This window comes from Fukomys damarensis, unplaced genomic scaffold (assembly GCF_012274545.1).
Source record: "Fukomys damarensis isolate Sample0158 unplaced genomic scaffold, DMR_v1.0_HiC HiC_scaffold_35, whole genome shotgun sequence".
Classification (NCBI taxonomy): Eukaryota; Metazoa; Chordata; class Mammalia; order Rodentia; family Bathyergidae; genus Fukomys; species Fukomys damarensis.
Genome location: NW_022900947.1, coordinates 4735167 through 4761598, shown reverse-complemented (window position 1 = coordinate 4761598; position 26432 = coordinate 4735167). Strand labels below are relative to the sequence as shown.

At 48.3% G+C, this 26432-nt stretch overlaps 1 long non-coding RNA gene across 2 annotated transcripts in view; it reads left to right on the top strand.

Moving 5' to 3' along the window:
• The window catches only part of LOC104874651, a 50472-nt gene extending 24578 nt beyond the window's left edge, over positions 1-25894 (top strand). Inside the window, exons 3-4 of one of the 2 annotated variants that reach the window (XR_783806.3) lie at positions 2821-2889; positions 25118-25894. This is a non-coding gene — a long non-coding RNA (uncharacterized LOC104874651). The remainder of the gene's footprint in view (positions 1-2820; positions 2890-25117) is intronic. The other variant, XR_783807.3, reaches the window with a different exon arrangement.
• The last annotated feature ends 538 nt before the right edge of the window (positions 25895-26432 follow it).

Here is a 26432-nt window from a genome sequence, read left to right as displayed (position 1 = left end):
TGAGGTTTTGTGGGAGACCCAAACATTCAGTCCGTACTATGGTGCTATTTCGGATATGTGTCCCCGAGCAAGTCTCTGCCCCTTTCTGGACCTTGGTTTTGCCTTCAGGGAAATGAATACAGGCCTGGAAATTTCTAGTGTGAAGCCCTTGCAGTGCTCTCCTCCCCTGGCCCATTTGGGTTCAGGGATGAAGCAAGACTCTACAGGCCTGCTCTGGTGAGTGGGGTTGAGCAGATGTTTCCAGCTATGGTAGCTGGTGTTGTTCTGGTTTTTCCATATATAAGGACCTTCACCAAGGTTCTCAGAGACACTGCTATGACCTTCCTCTGCATGTGCCATTGCAACACATGGGACAAGGCAATGGCATATAGCAGGTGCTCAGTGCACAGTTTTCAGGAAGAAGCAGCTTTTCCAGATGAGAACATGGAGACAAGGAGAGGTCTGAGTCATTGTAAACCTTTAGCTTCTGTGGAGCCTTCCCCAGAAGAGGTAAGATTTTACATAGGTCTGCAGGTTAGGTGCTCTTTCTTCTTAACTGTGCACAAATCTTGAGCTAAACAAGGTCACCAAGGGGCAATGTTTTCCACCAGAACTGCTTTCAGGACTGAAGACCAAGGACTCTCCTTCTCACAGAGGCATGCAGTTCTTCTGCATCTCAAGCCAGTTTGCTCAAAGTCTGCTGAACAAAGGCCACTATCCAAGCACCCAGGAGTTGAAGTACTAGTTTCAGCTGTGATGCAAGCTCTGTGACTGAGTCAGTCCTTCAGCCACTCTGCGCTGCTGTTTCCTCACCAGAAAACAAGAAGGCTTGACAGGACCAGAGCTCCTCAAACAATTCATGGGAAGATCTTGTAAAGTGTAGAGTCTGATGCAGATGTCTGGGTGCACCAGTGACTCTGCACTCCTAACAGCCTCCTGAGTGATGTAGGTGCTCCTGCTGGTCACCTTGGAGAAGTCAGGACCAAGAGGACTTCTGCAGGCACTTCTTGCTCTGAAGGACTAGATTTTGAGCGCTGGCAGTGGGCATTGGGAGAGTGACAAAGAAAGAGTTGCCCCAAGAAGCCAGCCAGGGCAGTACAGCATGTGAAATGATTCCAGAGGGCTTTTTAAAACTACAGTTACAGAAATCGTCATTACCATCACCCCCATCAGCATCTGCAGATGTCTGTGCAGTACGTTTTGCTGTCTGGAGCTGTCATATCCTTGCACTCAGAAGACCCCTACAGTCACTCTGGTAGGAGAAGGGGACATGGCTGAGCCAGAGGATCTGGGCCAGGGCATAATAGTCCTGCCCCCCGCCACTGTTTTCCAGCAGCTCTTTGAATTTCTTAGCACTTTTTTGCATCTGCTCTCTGATCTCTTCTTCCTTTGTCTCTTAGTGCTGTCTGGAGCTGTCATATCCTTGCACTCAGAAGACCCCTACAGTCACTCTGGTAGGAGAAGGGGACATGGCTGAGCCAGAGGATCTGGGCCAGGGCATAATAGTCCTGCCCCCCGCCACTGTTTTCCAGCAGCTCTTTGAATTTCTTAGCACTTTTTTGCATCTGCTCTCTGATCTCTTCTTCCTTTGTCTCTTAGTATACCCCCTGCCCCAACACACACACACACACACACACACACACACACACACACACACACACATACACACACTGTCACAGGGAGAAAACCAGTGTGTCCTCCTCCAGATTTCTCTCTTTTGATCCTGTTCCCTCTGACCAAATAGAACCCAGCTTCAGAGACCAGAATTCTGGCTCATTTGGGAGCAACCTGGGGAGAGGGCAGGAAATCACTGACTGTCTTCTCATCTGTCTCAATGACAATGTTTTATAAGGTGCCATTTGTGGGAGATTTATACTGTCCAGGGTACTGTGCTTAGGGACATAATCCTCAACAGTGCTACAAAAGTAAGAACTAAACTATCTGCACATCGGTGATGAGAAAACAGAGGCTTTAGGGTGTTGACCTGCATGAGGCCAACCAGGACAACACCTGCCTTGGCTGGCTGACTCATATGAAAGATCATTGTAGATTCTTGCACAGAGAAATAACACAGAGATCATGTACAACCTTCGGCCCATTGTCCAGTTTCTCCCATGGGAACACATTGCAAAGCTGTAGTACAATATCACTTTCAGGAAATTAACACTGGTACAACCTACCAGTCTTATTCAGGTTGCCTCAGTTGTGTGTGTGTGTGTTTAGTTCTATGCAATTTTAATATAAATTTAAGTCCAGTCAAGATACAGAAAAGCTCCATTACCACAAGGATCCCTCATCCCTTTCCTAACCACATCTCTCCCTCACCCTGTACTGTACTGCTTACAACCCCTAAATTTCATCTCCAAATCTACAATTTTGTCATTTTGAGAATGTCCTAGGGCTGGTGGTTTAGCTCTGGCATGTGAGGCTCTGGCTTTAACGCTCAGTACCACATATGAAAATTCTATAAATGGAAGTGTGCAATAGTGTATGCTTTGAGGAATTATCTTTAACACTCATCATAAATCCCTTGAGATTCACTCAAGTTGTCACATGTATCAGTGGCCTGTTCCTTTTTATTGCTGAGTAGTAGCCCATGGTATGGAAGGATCACAGCTTCTCTAATTATTCCCCCACCAAAGGACATCTGAGTTTTCAGTTTCAGGCTATTATGAATTATGTCCTAGGAGCATTCACATACAGGCGTTTATATGAAGTTTTCATTTTTTCTGGCACAAATGTCCAAGAAACCACTGATACATTTACATATCCCAACTTTGGAAGATAAAAATCTTTTTCTGTCTCACTGTCCAAAAACATTGTTTTGATTTTCACATTTAGGTCTGCAATTATCTGGAATGAATTTCTGTGCAAGGATGCCATGTAGAGCCAATTTGTGTATGGTGTAAGGTAGGGGGTCAAAGAATTAATTTATTTTTCTATGGCTTTCTGATTGGTCAATGTCAATTTTGAAACAATTTTCTCTACCCCCAGTTGCATTATAGTAGCAACTTTGTTTTAAACTAAATGCTCCAATATGCATGAGTCTATTTCTGGGCTCTGTTTAGTTTGTGATATTTGTTTATATTTACATAATTACTCAAATATTTTAATTATACTAATTTCATTATAAAGGCTTATTTTCTGGTAGTTCTAGCCATCTGATTTTGTGCTTATTTTTCAAGATTATCTTCATTGCTGTTAACTGATTATATTTTCATATACTCATATGTTTTATATGAAATTTAGAACTTGTCAATTTTTACAATAAAACTTTTTTTTCTTTTGCCCCCCACCCTCTGTGCTTGAGATTGAACCCAAGACCTTGCACATGAGGTGCTATACCATGAGTTACATCCCCATCCCAGAACTTAGTTTTAATTTATTTATTTATTTTGCTTTTTTTGTTTTTTAAGTTTTTTGGTGCTGAGGACTGAAGGACCTCACACTTGCTAGATAAGCATTCTACCACAGCCCCAAGGATTAGAAATTTTATATTGGGGGTTGGCTGTTTTTTCAGTGAAGACATAGATAGTAAATCTTTTAGGTTTTTCAGACTATGTAGTTATAACCGTACAATTCTGGTGTAATAGTAACAAGTAGTGATGATTAATACATAAACAAATGAGTATCGTTCTGTTCCAATAAAACTTATTTATAAAACCAGGAGGTGGTTTGGATTTAGTTGACAGATGCATGTGTTGGTTACTTTTCTCATTACTGTGACAAGCTATTGACACAAGTAAAAGAAGGAAAGATTTACTTTAGCGTACAGTTTGTGGAGGTTTCTGTTCATAGTTGGCTGCCTCTAAGGAAGGGTGGCATGGTAGAGGAACATGGTGGATGAGAAACTATCTATTGCAGGGTGGGCAGAAAGCATCTACCTTCCATCTTTTGCTTTCTGTTCCATTCAGGCTACAAGCCTATTGGTTGTTGCCACCCAGACCCCGGGTGGGGCTTTCTATTATCCACACCCACAACTATGCTAAACCAGTCAGTGGATTAATCCAATTAATCTCTATTTATATTAATCTATATTTACACACCCTAGATCCAACCACCTTGGAAAAGCCTCACCTATGCGCACGTGAGGCTTTGGGAGGACATCTAGATACAAGGCATAGCATTGCAGTTTGCTAATTTCTGGCTTAAGTAATTGATATTTAGTTTTTCTTCATTTCTCGTGTCTTAAACTTATAAGCTTCACTGATTACACTGCATGATTTGTGTCTTACATGTTTTTGCTCATGTTTTCATTATCATTTGGCTCAAAATAATTGAAACTTTCCATTTTCATTTTTTGATTCATGCATTATTTAAATTATATTCTACTTTCCCAGTATGTAGAGATATTCTAATTATGTTGATATTTATTTCTAGCTTAATTTTGCTGTGGTCCAAGGGTATATTTGTATGTTAATAGTCCTTTTAGATTTAAGATTTGCTTTCTGGCACAGTATGTGGTTTATTTTTGTAAACATTCCATGTGTTTTTGAAAAAACAAGTACCCTGCTGTAGTTGGTTACATTGCTCTGTGTATTTTTGTTGGCTCGAGTTTGTTCATCATACTCAAACCATTTCCTATGTCATTACTAAGTTTTGGCCTGCTTTTTCTTTCAATAACAGAGAAGTGTATTAAAATCTCCTCTATGATTATGGATTTTATTAATTCTCATTTTCTCTAATTTTATTTTCCTGAGGCTATATTTATGGATGCATGCAAATTTAAATATTTTTATATTTTCCTCTTAAATGACCTTAATATCTTTTTTTATGTTTTAATATATATGCAAGTTTTTTTAACTTGTAAAATATTTCTAGTAATAGTCTACTTGTAACAGTCTGCTTTTTGTGTTATGTATGTTGTCATGTAAAGTTCTGTATGTTTTAGTTCCCTAAACACATTGTAACTTTAAGTAATCAGCGGTCCTTCCGTATCTGTGAGGAATGGGGGAAAAGCTTTCAGAACATGGCACCAAAGAATGAGGCATTATGATCTCAAGTGACACAAGATTAACTGTCAGATCTCCATTCTTTCCCTTCTCTATTTTGAGACTCCAGTTACATGTCATTCATTAAGCACTTCCTATCTGGTCTCGTATGTATACACGTTTTTATTTTTATGTGTTTTCTTCTCTACTTTAGTCTGAATATTCTTATGTCCCCATTTTCTATCTCACTAGTTCTCTCTAGTGATATGTACAATAAGCTAACAGTTGTAGTTTTCCTTCCTACTATGTATTTTTCAAATTTGGGGTTTCCAGTGGGCTTGAATTCTCAGTCCTCCAGCCTCACCCTCTGAGAAAGTGGGATTACAAGTGTACAGCACCGCAGCCAGCAATCACTGTTAATTTAAAATCTACATCTGAAAACCTCAGTATCTGGTTCCTCTGCGGTCTGTTTTTACAACCTGTTTATCTCTTCACTTTCAGCATTTGATCCTGGCATTTGTGCTGCCTGTTGATTTTTTTATTTCATGATGGGAACTGTTGAGTGAAGGGTGAAATATTCTTTTAGAAAAGGTTTATATGAGCAGAGTATAGCCACACTTTCCATCTTAGAGACTACACATGATCACGTACAGAATGTGGGTAGCAACATGGGTGGCAAGATCGTTATGATGAGGTCTTTGACGGCATTGAAGGAATTGGGTAACAGATAAAGATTATCTCTGTCACATAAAGGCAAAGGACTTGGCTGACTTGTGATTGCATTCTAGCACTTTGTAGGAGGTGGAACTCGTGAGCAGTGAAATTGGGTATTTAGCTGGGGAGATTTCTCAGCAGTGTTGCAGGTCTGGCTTGCTTCCTTCTGGCTGTTCGTAGTCAACTTTGAGCAAAGGAAAATAACTTGAAAATAAAAGCATAAAATTAAGCATAAAGGAACCAGACCCTAACAATTTGGAAAACTCTCAGCTAATCCACAGGACAGAAAATTTGGAAGTGTGTTCAAAAAGATTACTAAAGGTGTGGCTATGTAACCATTTGTTAAGGTTAGGGTGGGTAAGGAGAAAGAGGTGGGAAGGAATGAAGGCAGGCTCTTCTTGTGTGTGTGTGTGTTTTGTTATTTTTTCTGTTTTTTTGAGACAGGGTCTCACTATGTAGTTGAGACTGACCTGGAAGTCACTGTGTAGCCCAGGCTGGTCTCAAACTCACAGCGATCCTCCTGCCTCAGCCTCCCAAGTGCTGGGATTCCAGGTATGCGCCACCATGCCCGGCCTCTTCTTGTGTTTTATAGGATATAATTATAGAGGATGTGTGCTCCCCCCTCCCTTTTGGGGTACTTGATTGAACACATGGCCTTCACACTGAGCCATATTCCAGCCCCTTCTTTGAGACACAGTCTTTTTTTTTTCTGTTACCAGGGATTAGACTCAGGACCTTGTGCTTGTGAGGCAGGCAGCACCACTGAGCTAAATCCCCAGCCACAGAGACAGAGTCTTGGTAAGTTGCCTAGGCTGTGTTCAAACTGGAATACTTCTGGCTCAGTGTCCCACAGTGGTGAGATTACAGGTGTGTGCCACCCCACCCCGCTTGAGGTGCACTCATCTTAAAGATAGACAAGCCAAAGTTGCCAAAAAGTAGAACAAAAATCACTAGGGCTGCCTATTCCATTTCAGAAGTGTGTGTGTGCGTGTGTGTGTGTGTGTGCGTAGTGAGTGAGGAACATAGCCTTATTTCAACACAGCTGTGCTCTACCCAAAGCTGTGAGGGCACAGCCCTCTGGAAGAGCTCTGGGTGTGTAACCCCAGCCTTGGCAGAGGTTACAGGGGCAAGATCCCCTCTCAGCAGATTTGGTGTGTGGCGGCATTCCTGCTCTGGTGTATCCAGAAGGCAGCGGTGCTGCTCCAGTGGGCCTGGAGGGCCGAGCCTCGAGCAGAAGACGATTCTCTCCAGCCTTGGGAACTCACGAGGTTGCCCTACTGGGTGCTGGCCTTGCTTGGGACTGTCACCCCTTTTTTCTCACCTCTTTCTTCCTTTTAAGATGAGACTGTCTATCCCGTGCCTGCACCACCGCTGTATTTAGGAACCACACAATTTGCCTGGATTCACGGGTTCACGGCTAGAGAGAAGTTTGCTCAGCAGGAATCATACCTTGAGTCTCACCCATGTCTGACACAGATGATATTTTGATGAGCTTTGCTCTTTAGACTGTAGAGCTCATGCTGGAATAAATTAAAACCCTTGGGCCTTCTGAGATGGAATACACTTATTTTTTTTCTTTTTTTATTGAGTTTATTGGTACTTTTTACGTATACAGTACAGTTACATTCATCATTGGGATCTTGTACCTTTACATGACAGGTCTTGGTTCTCATTTTTTCCCCTTGTCCCTGCCCTCCCTTCACCCTCTCCTCTCCTCCCCATTTACAAACACTTTATTTCCATTTTCTCACATTTTTTTCTTTTTCCTTATTACCTTTCCCCTACCCTTCCTACTTTCCCTACACCTTTAGCCCTTTTCTTCCCGTTTCACAAGTAATGGACTGAACGTTTGTGTTGCCTCAGTATTCATAAGTTGAAATCTTAATCTCAGTGTGATGGCATTTGGAGACGGGACTTTGGAGAGACAATCAAGCCATGAAAGTAGAGTACTTGTGAATGGGACTGTTCCTGTAGGAGCAGAGGCCCGTGAGCTCACTTGCTGTCTCTCTGCTGTGTGAGGATACGATAATAAGTTTCCCATGCACAGCCTGGAAGAGGGTCCTCACCAGAACCCAACCATGCTGGCACCCTGGACTCAGACTTCCCACTTCCGGTGTGTACAAACATGAAGGTCAGTTCTCTGTAAGCCACTCGGTCTTGGGTTGTTGATAAGCTGGCCAAATAGACTGAGATGATCCTCCTTGCTTCAGTCAGATACTCCCTTGTGTTCTAGGTCATATTTCAACGTGGCTTCCATGAGCCCCATACTGTGTTTTATGCTGCTATAACACAATACCCAATACTGGATAATTTATAATGAACAGGAATTCATTTGACTCACAGTTCTGGATGCTAGGAGTCCATGGGCATGGTGCTGTTTTCTGCTTGGCACTTGCTGAGGGCCACCTTGCTGTGTCCCATGGCAGAAGGTCTGAGGGTGAGAGAGTGAAATTGCAGCCTCCCGTGATGGTTGGTATCCATCCATTGCCTGGGCTGGAGCTCGTGTGACATAAAGACCTCCCACAGGCCCCACCCCCACACTGCTGCACTGGGATTAAATTTCCAGCATATGCTTTTTGGGGGATACATTCAAACTCGACCAGGGTCAAATCCACAGGGGATACAGGACTCACTCCAGTGTGCTCTGGGATCTGCATCCTTCAAGTCCAGCCTGCTGGGGATATGTTTGGATGCCTTCAAAGAGCTCATGTTCTCATAAGCGAGACTGAGCTCTCTGCCTGTGTGCTTTCGTCAGATTCCTGCAGGGGCCTCGAGACAGAGGAAAGGTCAGATCCAGGGTTCCAGTCTGAGGAGCTGAGTGACTGGTGTGGGCAAGTGCGCTAGTTTGCCTTCCTGTGTCCTCTCGTGCAGAGAGCTCTCTGGTGCCTCCTTCTCTTCTCCTAAGGACACCAGTCCTATTAGATCAGCCCCACACTTAGGACTTCCTTTAACCTTAATGACTCCATCAGGTTTCTGTCTCCAGCTATACTGCCTGTTAGAGGCATCTCCCAGTTCCAGGTGCACCATACAGCTGACAGCAGGAGTGCTGTCTGGATTATGGTCTGTGACAGGCTAAGGCTGGAAATGAGTTTCCCTAGCACTTCCCTGACCCCCAAGAATGAGTGCTTTTCACTGAAAGAACATGGTCTCACATCTCTGCAGCTTCTGAGCCTACATAGTAGATGCTCGATTAATATCTCATAGAGTCTAGTAAGTACACGAGTTTGAACTAGGGTTTCTCCCCAGTGTGATATACTTTTTTCCTTCCCTAAACATAAAAACTAAGGTTTAGAGTGGGCAACGGTTTACCCTGACCACAGAGTGAGTTGGTGATGAGGAAGGGTGGAACCCAGGTGTCCTGCCTCCGAGCCAGTGTTCTCCTCACCACCCCTGGGTGGGCCTCTCAGAGAAAAGGGAGCAGACCTGTGAGTCAGGGAGTCAGCACCAACTCATTTCCTCTCACAGGATGTTTGTGTTTGACTCTCGGTGCCAGGCCGAGGGAGAGAAATCTAAGCCATGTGTGTGCAGTGGGCTCACTGCGATCTCCGAGGGCTGGGTAGACCGTGGGCCCGAGGCCAGCACCGGGGTCACACTGGGAGGCCTGGTTTTCACAGACCCCCGACATTCCTGCCCCCCACCAGTTTCAGTTTATGATGCCTGTTTGGGCATGTGCATATACACACACGCATGTGGATATGTGCAGAAAACTTGAAAGAATCATACCGGAACTCTGCAGCTAGCATTGCAGTTTCCATCTCTGAATTCCCAAAGCAAGGAAGGCCGAATTAGTGCCTGTCTTCATCACTGCACCACAACTGAGAATAAAAACGAAAGTGAAGTCTTTAAGATGGGAAAAAGAAAAGGATCGCTGTTTCCATGATGGAAGTTAAAAAATATTGGAATGAGCCCACAGTTCTCCCGGGGAGGGAGCAGATCTCTCTGATGGTTAAAGTTGCCAAGAAACCTTCCTGAGCCACTTCTGCCCCTGTCCCCATTGGCTGGCTGCACTCAGCAGACTCTGGTTCCTTGGGGCTACACTCGTTGGCGTATAGGGAGACGTTTACACGTTCTTGGGTCCCCTCCCTGACAACTGTGCCACTTGCATTGCAGCACTTGGTCTCACGTTGGCCCTGTCCTCCGGGTATCATGATCCCCATCTTACAGTCAGGAAGCAGGCTCAGGAAGTTACTCAGCTTTGAAGGATGAAGCCAGAAAACACCACCAACCCTTCAGACTCTGTGGTGATCTTTACACTTTTTGAGGCAGGAGAGCTGTGTGACCATGAGCAACACCTTTAACTCCTCTCTACCTCCGTTTCTTTGTCTGTAAAGGGACATGCCACCCTGAAATATGAAGGATTGCTGAGCTGAAGGCCATTAAAAAGAGGCAGATCCAGGTCCAGAAGAGTTCCCTGCCAACCTCCCCGTTTTCCTAAATGCAGGAGACTGACTTATAGGGACAGACAATGACCTGCTCCATCCCACCAGAGAGAGGAAAGGTTAACACCTGAGGACAACTTCAGACCCTTACGAGGCTGCAGATGACACAGAGGAACAGGCATTCTCAAGCTTTAGTAACAACTTTTAGCTGCCCCTCATCTGCCTATGTATAGGGCACTGCCCCCAGAGACTTAGCCCTTCCCTTGTCACTGCGCTCAAAAGTTACTGTTGGTGACAGTTAAGCTCAATTGTCAACTTCATTGGCTTGGGCGCTCCCTAGAGGATGAGTGGAGCACACTTCTAGGTGTGTCTGGGTGGGTCCCGGAAGCATGACATGGGGGCCTAGCTATGGTCTCTGCCCCTTCCTCTGTCACTCTTTTGCTCTGCTTCCTGGCTGCCATGAGCTAAGCAGCTTACTCTGCCACACCTTCTTCCATGATGTTCCTGCGTCGGAGCCAGCTAAGCACGGAGTGAAATCTCTGAAACCATGCGCCAAACTAAACCTCTCCTCCTTCAAATTGTGGGTGTTGGTATCGGGTCCCAGTGATGGGAGGGATGATTAATGCACTATTCTTTGAAGATTCCGCAGCAGCTGGAATTCAAAGCTGCCTCTCTGAGAACTCTCATTCCCTGGAAGTGTCCACAGATAGATGAAGTGTGCTCCTGTGTTTCTCTCTTGTGTGATTACAGGAGTCTGTTCTAACTAAGAACTTGGAGGGGTTGAAGGAAAAAAAAAAGCCCGAAGCAGACCAGCCCTAGCTCCCTTTTCCATGTTGTGCCCCTCTGCTCACAACTACAGTCCAGGACAGGAAAAGTGTGTGCATGAGTTTCCTGTGGCTGCTTTTATCAAGTTAACACGACCCACTGGCTCAAACATAACACAAAGCCAAGCACAGGGATTCACACCTGCAGTCCAAGGTACTCAGGAAGGAGAGGTGAGGTACGAGGATTGCTTTTTCCCAGGAGGCCCAAGCCAGCCTAGGCAATGTGGTGAGACCCTGTCTCAAACAAAACCAAGCCACAAATGTTTACTCTTACTGCTCCGGAGGGCCAAAGTCTGCATCTGTCTCCCTGGGCTCAAGTCAAGGCTCTAGAGGAAAATCCATGCCTTGCTCCTTTCAACTCTGGAAGCCACCATTGGCTATGGTTCTCCACCAGCACAGCTTGCAGTTTCTCTCCCTCTATCTCTGTTTCCATCCTCAGCCTGTATTCACTCCCCAACCCTAGGCCTGCTGCTCCCTCTACCAGCTTTGTAAATATATTGGACTTTCGCAATTCAGGCGGAATAATCTCTCCTTCTCAAGACCCTTATTAAAATCACATCTGTGGATCCTTTTTGCCATGCAACTAAAACATGAGCATCTTCGGGAGCCATTTTCATGATGCCCCCAGTGTCACCGAGTCACTTAGCTCACACATCCACCTGAACAGTGGCCTTCATCAGAACTGCCTTGAGGCCTCCCTCCCCCCTCCCAGACTTTGCATTTGGCAGTTTTGGGAAAGTGGCCCGAAAACATCCATTTTCTTATGAGTGCAAAGTGATACTGCTGCTGCCAGTTCTAGAATCATATTTTGAGACCCACTGGGCTAAGAGGAGATAGAATTCCTTGACTGGCTTTTGTACATTGCCTATATATTTATGGGAAGTGAAATCTCCTAAAACATCAGCAGAAGCCAAGACAAGGAGATCGGCGGCAAATGGCAGAGACGCAGTGTCTGGATTGTGTCTGGCTCTGGACACATTGGTCCATCAGTGAGGAAACTGTACTCAGAAATGAGGCAGGATGGCCGAGACCGTGGGGACACACATGGCTTTGGGTGCTCAGTGCTGGCTGACTGTCCAGTGACGGATGGTACCCTGTACCACACAGTCCCAGTGGCACCACTGTTGGGACAATTTTACCTGCATTTTGGAGCCACAGAGCAAGCCGAGGGGAGAATCTGCTTTCAATTCTTGGAAAGAAGAAGGCTGATCAAATGACCCGGGGGACCAGCTGACCAGCCCAGTCTGAGATTCTGTGTGCTCAAATCCCAAAGCTAATGATGTCATAGCCCTGGGCTTCGTCCGATCTGTGTAGTTAGGTTGATGGGATTAATCAGCTCATGTTAACATGCTGATGATCATGAAATAAAGACGACCATTTCAATAGGATACTCAGGGCTGAGGGACCAAAGTGAAATCACTTGGACTTTTACAGAGGTCACGGTTGAATTATCACAAAACTTCCTTTACTCGAAGCAGATGCTTATTAAGATTAATTTAGTGTGAAAAGTGAACCAGACTGAGTATAAAAGACATTGTCCCCTCAATTCTGTAATAAGACACCTCCTCATTGTCCTTCACTCCCTGAAGATGATTGTGCACTTCCTTGGGGACATTTCGGTGTGCTGAGCCGAGCTGCCCTGCGATCCCCCTTTGGGGGCACTCAATGGAATCTCTGCGTCCACACAAAGGCAGAGTGGGCAAAACCCAAGGCACTGTTGGCAGGCGGGAGGTGGGGGCTAAAGACAGAACCATCTTTCTGCTCACACCGTGCATTTAGCAGTGCCTAGGCATGCGCTCTGTGGGCAGACGGCAGCAGATGTGGAGGTGACCGCCTCCCCCAGAAGGCGTGTGCTGTGCCACGGCTGGAGGGAGCTGTCTGGGCAGCTGGGGTGCAGAGGGGCTGCAGGATGCCTGGCCAGGACCTCAGCGATGGGACCCAGTGCAGGGCCCACTACTCCTCCTGGCCCTGCGCTTGGCAGTCTTCTCCATGCCTTCTTCCTTCCCTCCTTTCCTTTTGCCCCAGAGGCCTGGCCCTGCCCCTCGCTCTCACATCTTGCCCCCCCCCACTCCTAGTCCCTTCCCTGGCTGTGCTTCCCAGGAGGAAACTTTGTCTGCTGCCGTCCCGGGTCTCCAGCCTTGCTCTGTTTCTACTCAGTAGAAACGCTTTTCTGGGAGACAGGCCATCCCTGAACGTAGTTTCTGCTGTCGCTTTAAGCTGGAGAACCTAGGAGGCACAAAGAACAAAACCAGGGCTCTCTCAGGTTAGCCTGCGAAGAGGCTTTCCTAGTGGGAAGGGGCAGCTGGTCCCTGTCTTCGGTTTTATTTTCTTTGTGGTGCTTGCTTTCTAACTCACCTTTCCTCTGGGGCATCAGAAAGACTAAATTGCTCTGCATACGTCTGACTTAGTAAAAATGAGCAGAATCCTTCCTGCTGGCTTTCCCAAGGCACAGTTGAGATGGGAACGAGGTTTGTTCATTTGCTGCTGCCCAGAAAGGTGCAAAGAGGAGAAGCATATTGAGAACAAAGGAGATAAACTACTTGGCCCCGAGGTGTGAACTGGCAGGGCTGTGTGATTCCCTAGGGTCTAGCATCCAGGAAGATATCAGGCTGCTTCTTTCTTGAAAGCTCACCTGTGTGGTGGTCCTATGTCCACTGGGGCTGCAGCCTCAGCAGGAGGCCTGACAGAGGCTGACGGTCTCCTCCCACTCATGAAGGTGTCAGCACAGAGGTGTGGGGCTGTGGGCGCCATATGGGAAGGTGGCCACCATGGGACCCCCTGTTCTCTGGGATTTGCAGGGCTATTCTGCTGCACATAAACCCCTGGGAAGCAGACTTTCCAGGAGCATTTCCTTTTTGGTTTCACCCCACTGTGAGTTCCTACAATTTTCCATGATATCCACTTTGAAATAAGTTTAAATTTCTCATACCAGATACAGGGCCTAATACTGCTCTGCACAATTTCTAATTCTGTGCCACTTCCCAGTTCCTCCACATGGTCAGCTCATGACTGGCCTTAGAGAACCGCCTCTAGTGACCACTCCCCCATGGGACAGCTGGACAGAACCTACTTGTCTGGCCCAGTGACTCCACAGCCCACCCCAGCCTGCTTTCGTTAAACCCACCAATTACAACTCCAGGAAGTCTGGTGGACGGTGCCTGGATCCCAACAAAAGCATGGCCCTTGCTCTCCACTCACCTCCTTCCAGGTGCCTCCGTGTGCTTGGCCTCAGGGGTGCTGCTCATCCCCAGGACTTGGAGGGCAGAAAGCCTTTCTTTTCATCTGTGTCTCTCCTCACATTTCCCCTCTTACCGACTAAAGTAAAGCAGTCATCACCCCAGGTCACAGTGTGCAGGGCTCCTTTGCCAGGCCTTCCTGGACAGCAGAAGCGGGGGGCTCAGGTCATCTGACTCCTTAGCCCACGGGCACAGTCACCACCAGGCTGTGTGAAGCCCCCTTTCTTGCTTTCCTTCAGTGTAATCTTCCCACCACCTCCACACTGGCACTCTCTGCTCTACTCTCCTCCCCAACGAGCACCTCAGGCAACAGCTTTAAAATGTTTTTACCCTGTGCTTATCTGTAAAATACAGAGTGTTGCCTGTTCATGGATTTTTAATTGTCGTCAATGGCATTGGACTAAAGTTTCACTCTACATTGTGTTTTGTTCAGTCTGTGTCTGTGTGCTCCTGGTGAGCGTCTGCCACCTTCCCAGCAGTGGATGCCGTTGGCAATGGTGTAAGAATCCCTGGCCTTCAGGTCCGGTGGTGGGACGGGGTCTCTGAGGCCTCCCTCAGGGAGAGAGAGAGAGAGAGACCCAGCTTCACGTGACCATGACCAACAGGGCATGCTGTGCTCCCAGACTCCACTCCAAACAGGGTGTCTGTTTATCTGCCCCAGAGCTGCCTAGACGTAGACACACCCCCGTTTTTCCTTACATACCTCTTATCAGTTCTTTCAGGTGCACCCCGAGAAGTGGGAGGACTGAGTCTCACAGTAATTTTGTATTTAAGCTTTTGAGGAGCTGCCAACCTTTCCCACAGTAGCTGTACCACCTTGTACTCCTGTTGGCAATGAATGAGCATCCCAACATGTCCACATCCGTGCTAACACCTGTTGTTTTCCTTTTTTAAAAACTGCAGCCACTCTGGTGGATGTGAAGTGGTAGATCACTCTCATTCTTGGTTTACATTTCCCTGATGGTACTGATATACACATTCTCCTGTGATCTTACCCTTTTATGTTTGTAGAAATGTCTACTCAAGTTCTTTGCCTGATTTTAAACAGAGCTGTCTTTTTTTTGTTGTTGAGTTGCAAAAGTTCTTTATATATTGTGGACATGACCTGACTTTGATTCTTCTAAGCCCCAAAGTCTTGACACTTAGAAGGAAAGGAAATCCTAAAGTAAGCACTGTCCCTCTCCCTCTTACTCTTGTGACGTCACCGAGCTCCTGAGCACCTCTGTGCCTCAGTCTCTGTGAAAAGGAGGTAGTGATTCTACCGTGCCTCAGGGTCGTCTGGAGGGTGGTGCATGGAGGTCATGTACGGTCCCCACAAGGGTCAGCCAGGGCCGTAATTACCATTGGATGGCGAAGGAGCAAATGGTGCTGCAGCACATTCACATCAGCCCTGGCTGGCAGGGTGAGGGCTGCGACCTCTTCCTGAGCTCCTGTCGTGCTCTGGTCATTTCCCTTGTGGTTTTAGGCTTCTTCTCTCCTCATCCCTTTCATGTGCATTTGAGGAAATTGGGCTCGGAGAGGCTGGGTCCCAGGTCCAAGACCACACAGCTCATGGGAATGGGGCAGACATGGGTGCTGTCCAGCCACCTCCCAAAGAATGCCAGTGTCCCTGAAGCTGGAAGAGGCCAAGAACATGCATTTGATTCGTAGTTTAGATTGAAGCACAATTTTATAAACATTTATATTTACATATAGTACATATATTTAATATTCCTTTTATTTGCATTATTTTATATAAATATATAACAGGCTGATAATTATTGTAGAATATTATAATATACTGTAGAATGGTTAATACATAATGGGATTATAACACATGTATATTGGACTCTATATAAATTAAGTAATTGGCCCCTACGATGATCTTGCAGCTCACAACCCAGACCCAGGAAGGCCCGGGATGCGGCTATGGTCTGAGAAGCTCCAGGATGGCCAAGAGGCAGAGGAGCTAGGGGATGAGCTCCAGCTCAAGTCTGAAACTTCAGGCTTGCGAAGTTCCAGCTAAAGATGGAGAGGGAGGAAGGGCACCTTCTCACTCAGCCTTGGTGCTCTTCAGGCCTTCAACTGGTGGCGTGGAGCCCACCCAACCTGGGGGGCCCCTCTGCCTGGGTCCAACTTCAGACTCAAATGTTTCTCTCACCCAGAAACACTGCATAGACACATCCGGAAATAATGCTTGGGTGTCCCATTGGCCTGGTCAAGCCGACACATAAAATGAACCCCCAAAGTATGTAAGAGGACATGGGCAAGTCTGACCTCATGGCCATCCATGCTGCTCTTTGGCCATGCTCAATATATGGCCCCTGGCTGTGTAGACTACTGACCAATTACTTAAAGGTGCAGCTTTAGCAGAAAGTTATGGGACTGCCGATCTCTGTGGGCTGGGTAGCCATGGTCCCTGCAACTTGGGCCTGCCTCTGGGTTGAATGGTGCATCTAGAAATCCTCATCCACCCAGAGTCTAGGAGCATGGCCTATTTTGAAATAGGTTCTTGCAGATGTTACCAAGTGCAGATCAGGTCCTACTGGACCAGGGTGGCCTAATATGAAGCTGACGGATGTGTACACAGGAGACAGCCATATAAAGATGGTGGCAGGGACTGGAGTGGAGCAGGGTCAAGTCAAGAAATGCCAAAGCCACAGAAGCTGGCAGCTTAAAGCAGTTAAAGAACAACCCCCTAGAGTCTTTGGAGGGGCTGGGGCCCTTGGGGCACCCCAAGTTTGGACTCCTGGACTGCGAGTAATGCCCACTGTTATGGCCCTGTCGCTAAGCTCTTAGGGCAGCCGCAGAAAACGAGCAGTCTGCCTCTTAAACGAGCACCTCAGGCCCTTTGGCCCACCACAGCCACTGCCTGACCTTGTTTGGCTTTCTCGAGCGCTCAGGCGGCTTGGCACAAGCCCCTCTCCCAGGGGCTCCCAACAGTAAACTCTCAATCCCGGCACTTGGCCCGCCTGGGTGAGAGTCTTAAAACTCGGCTGCCAGAGCATCTTTTTTTTTACTTTTCTGCTGCACACTGAGGCAGGAGGTTCAGATTCACTTAAAGGAAACTGCCTGAACTTTAGACCCAAGAGGTCTGCTAGCCTTGGGAGGCTGCTGGAGCCCAGAGGGAGCTGGATTCAACCATCTGGCCTTTGGAAGTTCCCCTGATCAGTTTTTCCTGCACTGGCTGCTGCTGGGCAAAACCTCATGTCCCAGGAGTTTATGATGGCTGTAGGACAGAAAGAAAAGCCACACACAACACTTTAGTTCTGCAGGCTTTGCAGAGCTTTTTTTTTTCTAATTACAAAATAAAAGCATACTCATCAGAAGTAATCCAGACAATAAGTAAAAGCATAAAGGAGCAAAAATGACCATACATCTTTCCATTCATAGCCATTATCAACACTGTGCCCTTGTTTTCCCATTCTCTCCTGTATGCTTATCTACCCCACAATGTCTTTTCTGGCCATTTTTCTGGTAAGAATAACATATGCTATACTATGTATCATCTTAGAGCCGGCTTTTTCTCTCTGTACTTTATCGTGCACAACTCTCCATACCTGTAATCAGGGACCAAATCAACCGAAGGCCAGGGCTGCTAGTACTGGCTTCCTTTACACTTCCCTGTGTTGGAGTGTCTAGGTTTGGGTGTGCAGATAGGAAGCGCAGGATGAAGGGGAGGCTTCCAGCCTGAGACCAGTCTGCTACATTGCTTTTTCTTGTGACAATGTCTTCCTAAATATTAAATGTGTTTGAGGGTCCACGCTATTGCTCAAATTAGAGCCATAAGGTACTGTAGAAAGGAATGAGCTGTAAATGTTTTAAGATTAGAGAGGCCTGGGGAATGAATTCACAGTCATCAAGTGGGTTTTCTGGGCTTTAGACATGATGATTTTCTTCCATTTATTGTTGTAGGACCTCAGGGAAAAGCCAGGAGATGGTCACTGGGTCACCTCTTTACTGCTGGCAGGTTTAACAGTCTAAGTATGTTCTGTCAGCCACTGAGTAGAGAGGGTCAAGGAGCAGTGTCTGAAGCCCACTGTCTGGGTTGGAATCTCAGCTCCACCTGCTGTCTGAATAATATCTCAGTTTCCCCCACTGAATGAGTTCCCTGGGGCTGGTACAACAATGGCTGCAAACAGTAACGCTTTCTCCTCTCCTGTTCTGGTGCCTGGAAATCCAAGGTCAAGGTATTCGCAGGGCTGGCTCCTCTGAGGCTTCGAGGAGGTTCCCTCCTGTCTCCTCCAGATGTGGGGGTCGTTGGCATTATTGGCATCCTTGGCAGGGAGCTAAGTCACTCCTGGTTCTCCCCTCTGTGTGTCTCTGTGTCCAAACCTCCTTCTCCGTTCTTTTGTAAACATGGTAATCATTGGGTTAGGGACAACCATAATCTAGTATGACTTCACCTTACTATGATTATATCTACCAAAGCCCTACTTCCTAATAAGTCACATTCTGAGATCTGAGCAAATATTTTGGGGGAGCACTACCTGGGCCCCCTACACCCATTCCTTAGGAGGAGATATGTCTTGGGGGACAATTTAAACCATGTAAAAACTCATAGAACAGCAACTGGTCCAGTGAAGTCCCCAAAGCACTGTTTGTTATGATGATAGAGACCTTGGCAGAGGCTCGGAGGAGAGACAAGATGTATAATGAGACACACATCCCAACCAAGCGAGCGGCCCCAGCCCCAATCCCACCCTGCTTGAGTCCTCGTGCCTCATATATCAGAATATCGAATTTTCCTCTTGCAATCCTTCTATTAAAGAATGGTTTATCTGGCCATTTGTTTATGTGTGGAAAATGCATAAAAATTTATAAAATAAACCCATTTACTTCCAGACATAAGTTAGCATTTTGCCCAGAGTGAATTTTTGTGGCCAAGTTATAAAATTCCAAAAATAAGGTTTTCTAATGAAACTACGCTACCCCTTAACGAATATCACCACCCTAACTATAATAAAGAATGTACAATATTTGGCAGGATGCACACTGGAAAAAATCACCTAATATGTAATATGAGTGATCACTCCTCTGTGAGCCAAGTCCTGTTTCCATTTTGTGGGGATAATTCAACTGCACAAATATTTACTGAGGGCCTACTAAGTCCCAACCACTGTGCTAGGCAGTGGGGAGGGTATGAAGGCTTTGTAAATAATATTGAGCTCTTCCATAGGAGCATGCTGGGTTCTGTTCTAAAAGCTTTATATGCATTGAGCTGTATAATCCTAAAGGGGTCCCAGGGAGGGAGGCCCACTGACTGTGACAGCGATGGAAGCAATCTGTCCATGATTATGCATCCAGAAAGCAGAAAGTTGGGGTTCCAATCCAAGCAGTTGAGTCCCAGAGTTGACAGTCTTAAACCCTGTCCCCGGCAGCTTCCCCAGGGCAAATTCAAGGCTACAGGGTCAGCACAGTGGCTGGTGAAGCCTGCAGGAGGGGCACCTGCCGCAAGCGCATGGCCTGAAGGCCACAGAAACCTTCCTAGGGGGATGACAGCGTGGAGACCTGGAGCTGGGGTTGGCGATGGAGGGAACGCGTGGGCATGGCCGGCCCCGAGCTAGGAGACAGCGCATGGGTGTGTGCTTGTGGCAGGCGCTGCTGGGCCTGCATCTGAGGGAGGAGGTAGCAGGTGGATCCCCAAGGGAGGCAGGCGTCGGCATGGGGAGCAGCATGCACGCTGCTGGGAGGAACAGCGAGGAGAGAGCGCGGCAGTTCAGCCGGCGTTAGACTGCTTCGTTCGCTGGAGTATGCCTGGGTATTCCTGAATGCGCTGCCAGCCCTTCGGTGCGGGGATGAGGAGAGGAAAAGGAACAGGAGAAAACGTATCAGCCACTATCTCAGAATTTAATCCAGCCTCTTGACTTTCCCTCTCATTAAATATATTATATCTGTCTCCTCTTTTGGTCCCAAAGATCTGAGGTCTTGAAGTTTTTTTGTTTGTTTGTTTTTAGCAGTTTCTTTTCTGAAAGCAGAATGTTTTTGCTAATGATACAATGTTGATGATGATGATGATGATACCAACTAAGACTTCTGAATGTTTATGGCTCTTCAGGTATCTCACATGCTGCAGATACCTTACACGTTTCAATTTATGGGGGGTACCAATGGTGTCCCCACTTCAGAAGGGAAAGCCTGAACCACAGTGAGGTTCCCAGCATGACGACCCCGGAAGGAGTTAGGTCAGGGTTTGAACTGAGCAAATGATTCCATCCGCCACCATCCGCCAGTTCTGTCATTCTTCTCCCACTGCTGCCCCATGGGCAAGGCCCGCCACCCCGGGGCTCACCAGTGGTCTGAATCCATAAGTTGAAGCCCTACCCCTTGTGATGGTGTTTTTCCGGCAGGGCCTTTGGGAGGTCATCAAGGTAGTGCCCTTATAGAAGAGGCCCCAGGAAGCTTGCTTGCTCTCTCTATCTCCTGATGGATCAGCAGGAAAGAGGCCGCCTGTAAGCTGGTGAGAGAAGCTCCCAGGACCTGAGCCTTCTCACTCCTGGACCTTGTACTTCCAGCCTCCAGGATTATAGTAAGTTCTGCTTTTTCACTACAGCAGAGCAGAGTTGGACCAGGTGTGTCCAGGTGTGTGGAGGCCCAAGCTCCTGGTGGCTTCCGGTGAGCCCGGGTGAGCACGCGATGCCATCTACCTGTGTTCAGGGCCACAGTGGGATGCAGCAGCACCTTACTGGGTCCTGCTTCCGGAGAAGGGATTTTGTCACAGCCTGTGGAACATGGATGATGGGGCAGACACCCTGGACACATTTACCCTCTCCGGATCTCTGTCTAGATGGAGGATAATGACACTTAGCTCTTGGCATCAATGTGACTTCAGAGCAGAGAAGCAGGATAGTGCCTGGCGATGAGGGAGCGAATGGTGGGGTTCCCGGTAATCTCCTGAGATTTGCCATTCAGTGCCTCGCTCAGGTGTCCCCTCCCGTGGAGAGCCCACCCTGCTCCCCGCTCAGTCATCTCTGGCTTGTAGAGAGCCCTGCATCACTTGCCCACCCACCCACCTCCTGCCCAGACGCATGCAGTCTCCTGGTGCAAACAGCCTGGGGTTGTGGCAGAGGATGGAGAAACTCGCAGACCCGCTCAGGGCAGAGAGACAGGGGGAAGCTATTCCAGGGAGCAGCAGCGTTGTGCCAGTAGGTGTTGGGAGAAGCGGCACAGGTGGAGAGCAGGGACACCTGCTCATGCCCCAGGATTGTGCCCCAGCTGTCTGCTGGCTGCAAGATTCCCGAGGGGGCTGAGGGACGTCGGCTCCCTTACGGTGGCGTCATGGACGGGCCCTTCCCTCCCTGTCCCCAGAAGTGAGGTCGGGGAGCCTGGGCTGCAGCAGGGACTTCCTTCTTCTTGTCCCGTGGCCATTAGGCTTGCTGATAAGCAAGGGTTATTAATTAAAGGGATAAAGTGTGTGCTTCCAAGGGTGATTACCATTACTGTAAATCAGACTTAATGGCCACAGAAATTCATTAGGGACCCATTTCCTAACGATAACGAATTGGTTCTAGCAGATGTCAGGTGCAGCCGTGACGGTAATTCTAATGTCAGGCGCAGAGAGGAGAGGGTCTCCCTCCCCGCCTGGGTCCCTTTGGAGGAATCTGAGCACCCTGCTTGGGAACCAGCCACACACTGGTGCCAGGGTGGCCGCTAGCACAGGGCTGCTCTGAGGCAAACCCTTACCTCCTCCAGCAGCCCCGTTCCCACCCCCTCCTGTGGCCTTGCTGTTGCTTCCAGGCTCAGGGCCTGTCTTTGTTCCTGAAGCACCGAGGACAATGTGGTGCCTGTGTCCCTCCCCTCTCTGGCCCATCTTGGATCCGGGCCCAGGCTCACCTCTCCCTGTGACTGTCCAGCATCCAGCACATGGTTGGAGGTCTCAATAGTGGCAGGAGCAGTGAGAGCGAGGGATGCCCGTGAAGGTTTTGCACAAGGGGTCCGCATAGCTGAGCCCGGGCCGGGAATGGACACTCTTTCCAGTGTGGGACCGGGGGGCCTGGAGCCAACAGGGTGGTCGTGCAGGTTGCCTGGAGTCCTGGGCCCTAGGTGAGCACAGGCTGTCCCCTCTACACACACAGAAGTGCGGGCGGAGCAGGTCTGAGTCTCAGGCAAATCCCAGATGAACCACGGCATTGGGCGCTAAAGGACGCCCTGTACTGTCAGCCTGGTCTCTTCTGTGCCGTGGGCATCAGAGATTTCTGCCAGGTGCACGTGAACTGGCACATGTCTGGAACCAGCCACACATGCCTAGGGCCTGGTACACGTCCCACACGTACTCACTGTTATCACTTGATATTTTCTGGGCCCCAGCAGAAATGCCAACTCGGGGACCCAGCAGAGTAGACAGGACCTGCGCTCTGAATAGCAGAACGGGCTTTGGAGGGATGTGGTGGGGATGGGTAATGAGGGAAAGCGTGAGTGAGCTTTGAGAAGGGCTGAGCCAGGGCGTGTGGCAGGGCAGGGTGTGCGGAGCCAACAGGGAAGGAAGCACAGATGCGTTGAGCTACCCACGGTCCCAGGTGGCCTTAAGCCGTGACTTTTGCAGCCATCCAGCTGCTGGCCAGACTTCACCCCGCCAGACAGAATAATCACCCCTCTGTGACACTTGCCTGGCATCCTGCATCTGTCTGCAGCCAGGTGCTCGTGAAGTGAGTTGCACTGGATTCGGTCCTTGGGGAGGTCAGAATCCAGGCTTGGCGAGGTTGGGTGACTGTCTGCAGGGCTGCTTTCCGGACGGCCGCTGTTCGGCTCAGGGACGCCCCTCTGAGCCGGTGTTTTGTGTGGGAGCGGGACTTGTGAACGGCCGAGGCCTCCTGGGAGTGCAGTCTGGAAGCATCTGTTACCATGCAGAGGTACACACCGCCTTTGATCCTGTGAGCCCGCTGCTGGGAATCCGCCCCTCGGAAATGAAAACCCCGAGCACAAGGGCATAGGGACAGGATGTTTATGGCCACACTGTTTGCGGTAGTGAAAACCTGGAAGCAATCTGAAAGTCCGTCAGACCTGGGAAGGTTACATGAGTCATGCGTGTGTTTGGGGGGAATATCTGTCTTTTTAAAAATTGGCTTCTATGTAATTATCTGGAGGAATCTCTTTGACATACTAGGTAAAACAAACAGCTCCTGAAGTTGGCCAGTAATATGAATTCTAGATGCCATTAAACAAAAAGAAGCTCTGTCAGTGAATTATATTTAGTTGTCCATAGAAACAGAGTGGGTAGTTCAGGAGGTAGGCTGAGAGGAGGCTGGGGAGATGATGAATATATTTCTGAATTCGTTTTATTTATTTATGAGTATTATTTATTACACATGTTGTGATTGAATGCGTCTGGAAACCCCAGGAAATCATTCCTGCGTGCACTGAGCTCCTTGGCCTCTCACAGTTTCCTTTACCTCCCAGTTTACAGAGTAGCTTGCAAGCTGCCTTAGCTCAGTACCCGCAGCATGGATGGCTGTGCTCTTTGCTTAGAGGATGCAGAGGGCTTCACATAGAGCAAACACCAGCCCCACCTCTCCAAGAATGCACCGCTTGGCTGAGCAGCGATAGAATAGAGTGGCTGTGGCAGCACTAACGTCACCAGCCAAGCATGGGGATGTGACCAAGTCCAGGACGGTGCGCTGCCACTGCACAGACTGTGACATCTGTGATTACAACAGCTTAGCCCTCAGAGCCTCAGCTTCCATGCCTGGGAAACCTCCCACATCTGTGGTCACTTGCTGTGGGAGTGAAGTCGGGAGGGCTTCTGGGGGGCAGCAGCAGTGAAGCTGGGGCTCGCAGAAAAAGAGGCTTGCGGTGCCTGATGCTTCGGTGTGCTGCACACAGGTGTACTGAGCACAGGGAGTCGGGGTGTGGACGTGCAGCCTCTGGACGTAACAGTAGCCCTGGGCGTCTGGGAAGATCATTTCTTTTGCTCATCAATCTGCATGCTGGGCAGGAAGTAGCAGGGTCCTCTTGACTTCTCCATGCACCAGCTGGGGCAAGCAATTGGGATCCAGAAAGCCTCGTTCGGATGTGGGCATCCCCGTGGCTGGCAGGATGTGATTGGTCCTGTGGAGGCTCCAGCTCCACAGGGTTGTCAGCTGAGGGCTCTGTGCTTCTCCATGGCTTCTCCGTGGCTGCTTAGACTTTTTCACAGTGTGGTAGCTGGGTTCTAAGAAAAAGTATTCCAAGAAACCCAGTTGGAAACTGTATTACCTGTTAGGACTGAACTTCCGGAAATCACAGTGACTTCCTCCACCACAGCCACAGCCCACCCAGATTCCACAGATGCGCTCCTGGGCCCTTGCCCCTCTAAGGGGGAGTGTCTAAGTCATATGCAGATGTTCCTTGATTTATGATGGGGTTGATAAAACCATCCTAAGTCAAAAATATTACAAGTCAAAAATACACTTAATTCTCTTAACCTAACATTGTGACAGCCCAGTGCACTCTAGAGTACCGACTGTGCTTCCAATCCCGGGGCTGACTGGGAGCCTGTTTCAAGAGATTACCCTGCAACATGTTGCTAGCCTAGAAAAAGATCAAACTCGGAGTGCAGTTTCTATGAAACGATCGTCTCTTCTGCACCACCAAGCAGTAGAAAAATGACATGAAGGCCATCTGGCATCAGGAGAGGGCATGGGATAGAAGACAAGAGACTGGTGCAACTAATTTTGGGAAGTACTGTCTGTCACACTAGCTTACCTCCTAACAGATGCATAGTGAGCTGGGTGACAACTCGAGGTTGGGTTCACACCCATCTGGATTTATCAGAGTGGCGACAGGGTAGAGTCTAGGAGGGGCTGGGGAAATGCCCCGCTGTGAGCTCGGCAGCCCTGGCATTGCCTGGACTGATGCTCAGCAAGCGCCTAGTGTCCTTGTCCTTATCTTTGGCCATCAGCTTCCTTACACAGGGCCAGGTGAAGATAGCAGAAATCTTTTGTGCTGATCGGTAGGGCTGAAATTTCTCTAGAAAGAGCCCTATTACTATTATTATCACCATTATTGTTATTACTACTATTATTATTGCCTGATTAGGGGTTGTGCCCAGGGACTTCACAATTTCCTTAGCCCGTTTTTTATTATTTATTTTGAGACAGGTTTCCACGAAGACACTACATTGCTCGCCCTGGGCTCAAAATCGCTGCCCTCTTGCCTCAGTTCCCCACAGTGCTGGGATTCCAGGTTGGTGCTACCACTCCCAGCTCAGAAAGACCTCTCTGAGGGCAGCTGGACAAAGAAGACCATCCTCCTGCTCTCCCAAAGCAGACCCTGGCGCTGGGGCCGGGCCTGCCCTTGTGCCAAGGGTGAGCGCTGTGGCGGTGGAACACTCCAGCAGGACAGCCAGGGCCCTGGGAGCCCTTTGGAGGCAGGCCCTGCTGCTCTTCCTTCACGTCTGTCTGTTTTCCTTGTAGCTGTTTTCGGGTGTTAGAAAATTGGATTAAGCTTCAATCACATTTCCCCTAAACACAAAAGTCCAAAATTAGTAGCACATTTCCAACAGACCTCACTTAAAGCCACATCAAATTAAATAGGATCGTCTTAAAATGGGCCTTCCTGTCTATAGATGGTGTGGCGTGGATTGGAAAGGCTTATGAAGTGAGGTATGTTTGTAAATACTGGAAAGCTCAAAATTGTTTTGACCTTGTGATATTTGAACCATTTCTTGTAAATTGTATTCAACTTTGAACTGAAATCCTGTTTCATTATCAGCCCATTCGATGATATTTTGTTGTGGTTTTTTCTTTTACAAACCTTGGTGTTATCTGAACTTGCATGGCACCAAAGGATTCTGAGGGGAGAAGGCTCCTTTGAGAGCTCCTATTCAGCCCTCAGAGCCCTCTCATCTTAGAGATGGCCCAAGGAGGTAAAGTCAGAACGTTGAGGCATCTGAGCTGGGCATTGAATTCAAGGGTCCTGAAAGCAGACTCAGGAATGGCAATGAAAGCAGCCTTGGAAGGGATGTGGGCAGGCCTGTGCTCTTCCCTTACCAGCTGTGTGACCTCGGTTATATTGCTGACCTCTCTGAGCCTCAGTTTCCCCTGCCCCTGTGTCTTTATCCCAGGGTGGCTACAGGAGCTAAATGAGATCACACAAGGGAAGCACAGGGTGCAGGATGACATGGTGCCTGTCTAGGAACAAAACTGCCACAGTTCAGAGGCTTCTGAACAGTGGGCATTTACTTCTCAGGGTTCTGGAAGGTGGAGCTCAAGGCACCGGCTGGTCCAGTGCCTGGTGGGAGCTGGCTTCCTGGTTCAGGGACGGCACCTGCGTGTCGTGGAGGGTGAGGCAGCTCTCCTGGGACTGAGCCATGCAGAGACCGCGCACTTAGGGCCAAAGTCCCCTCTGTGCCTTGGCCCATGGGAAGTCTCGACTGCACTCCTCCTTCAGGACCCAATTGAACCTCACTCCCCG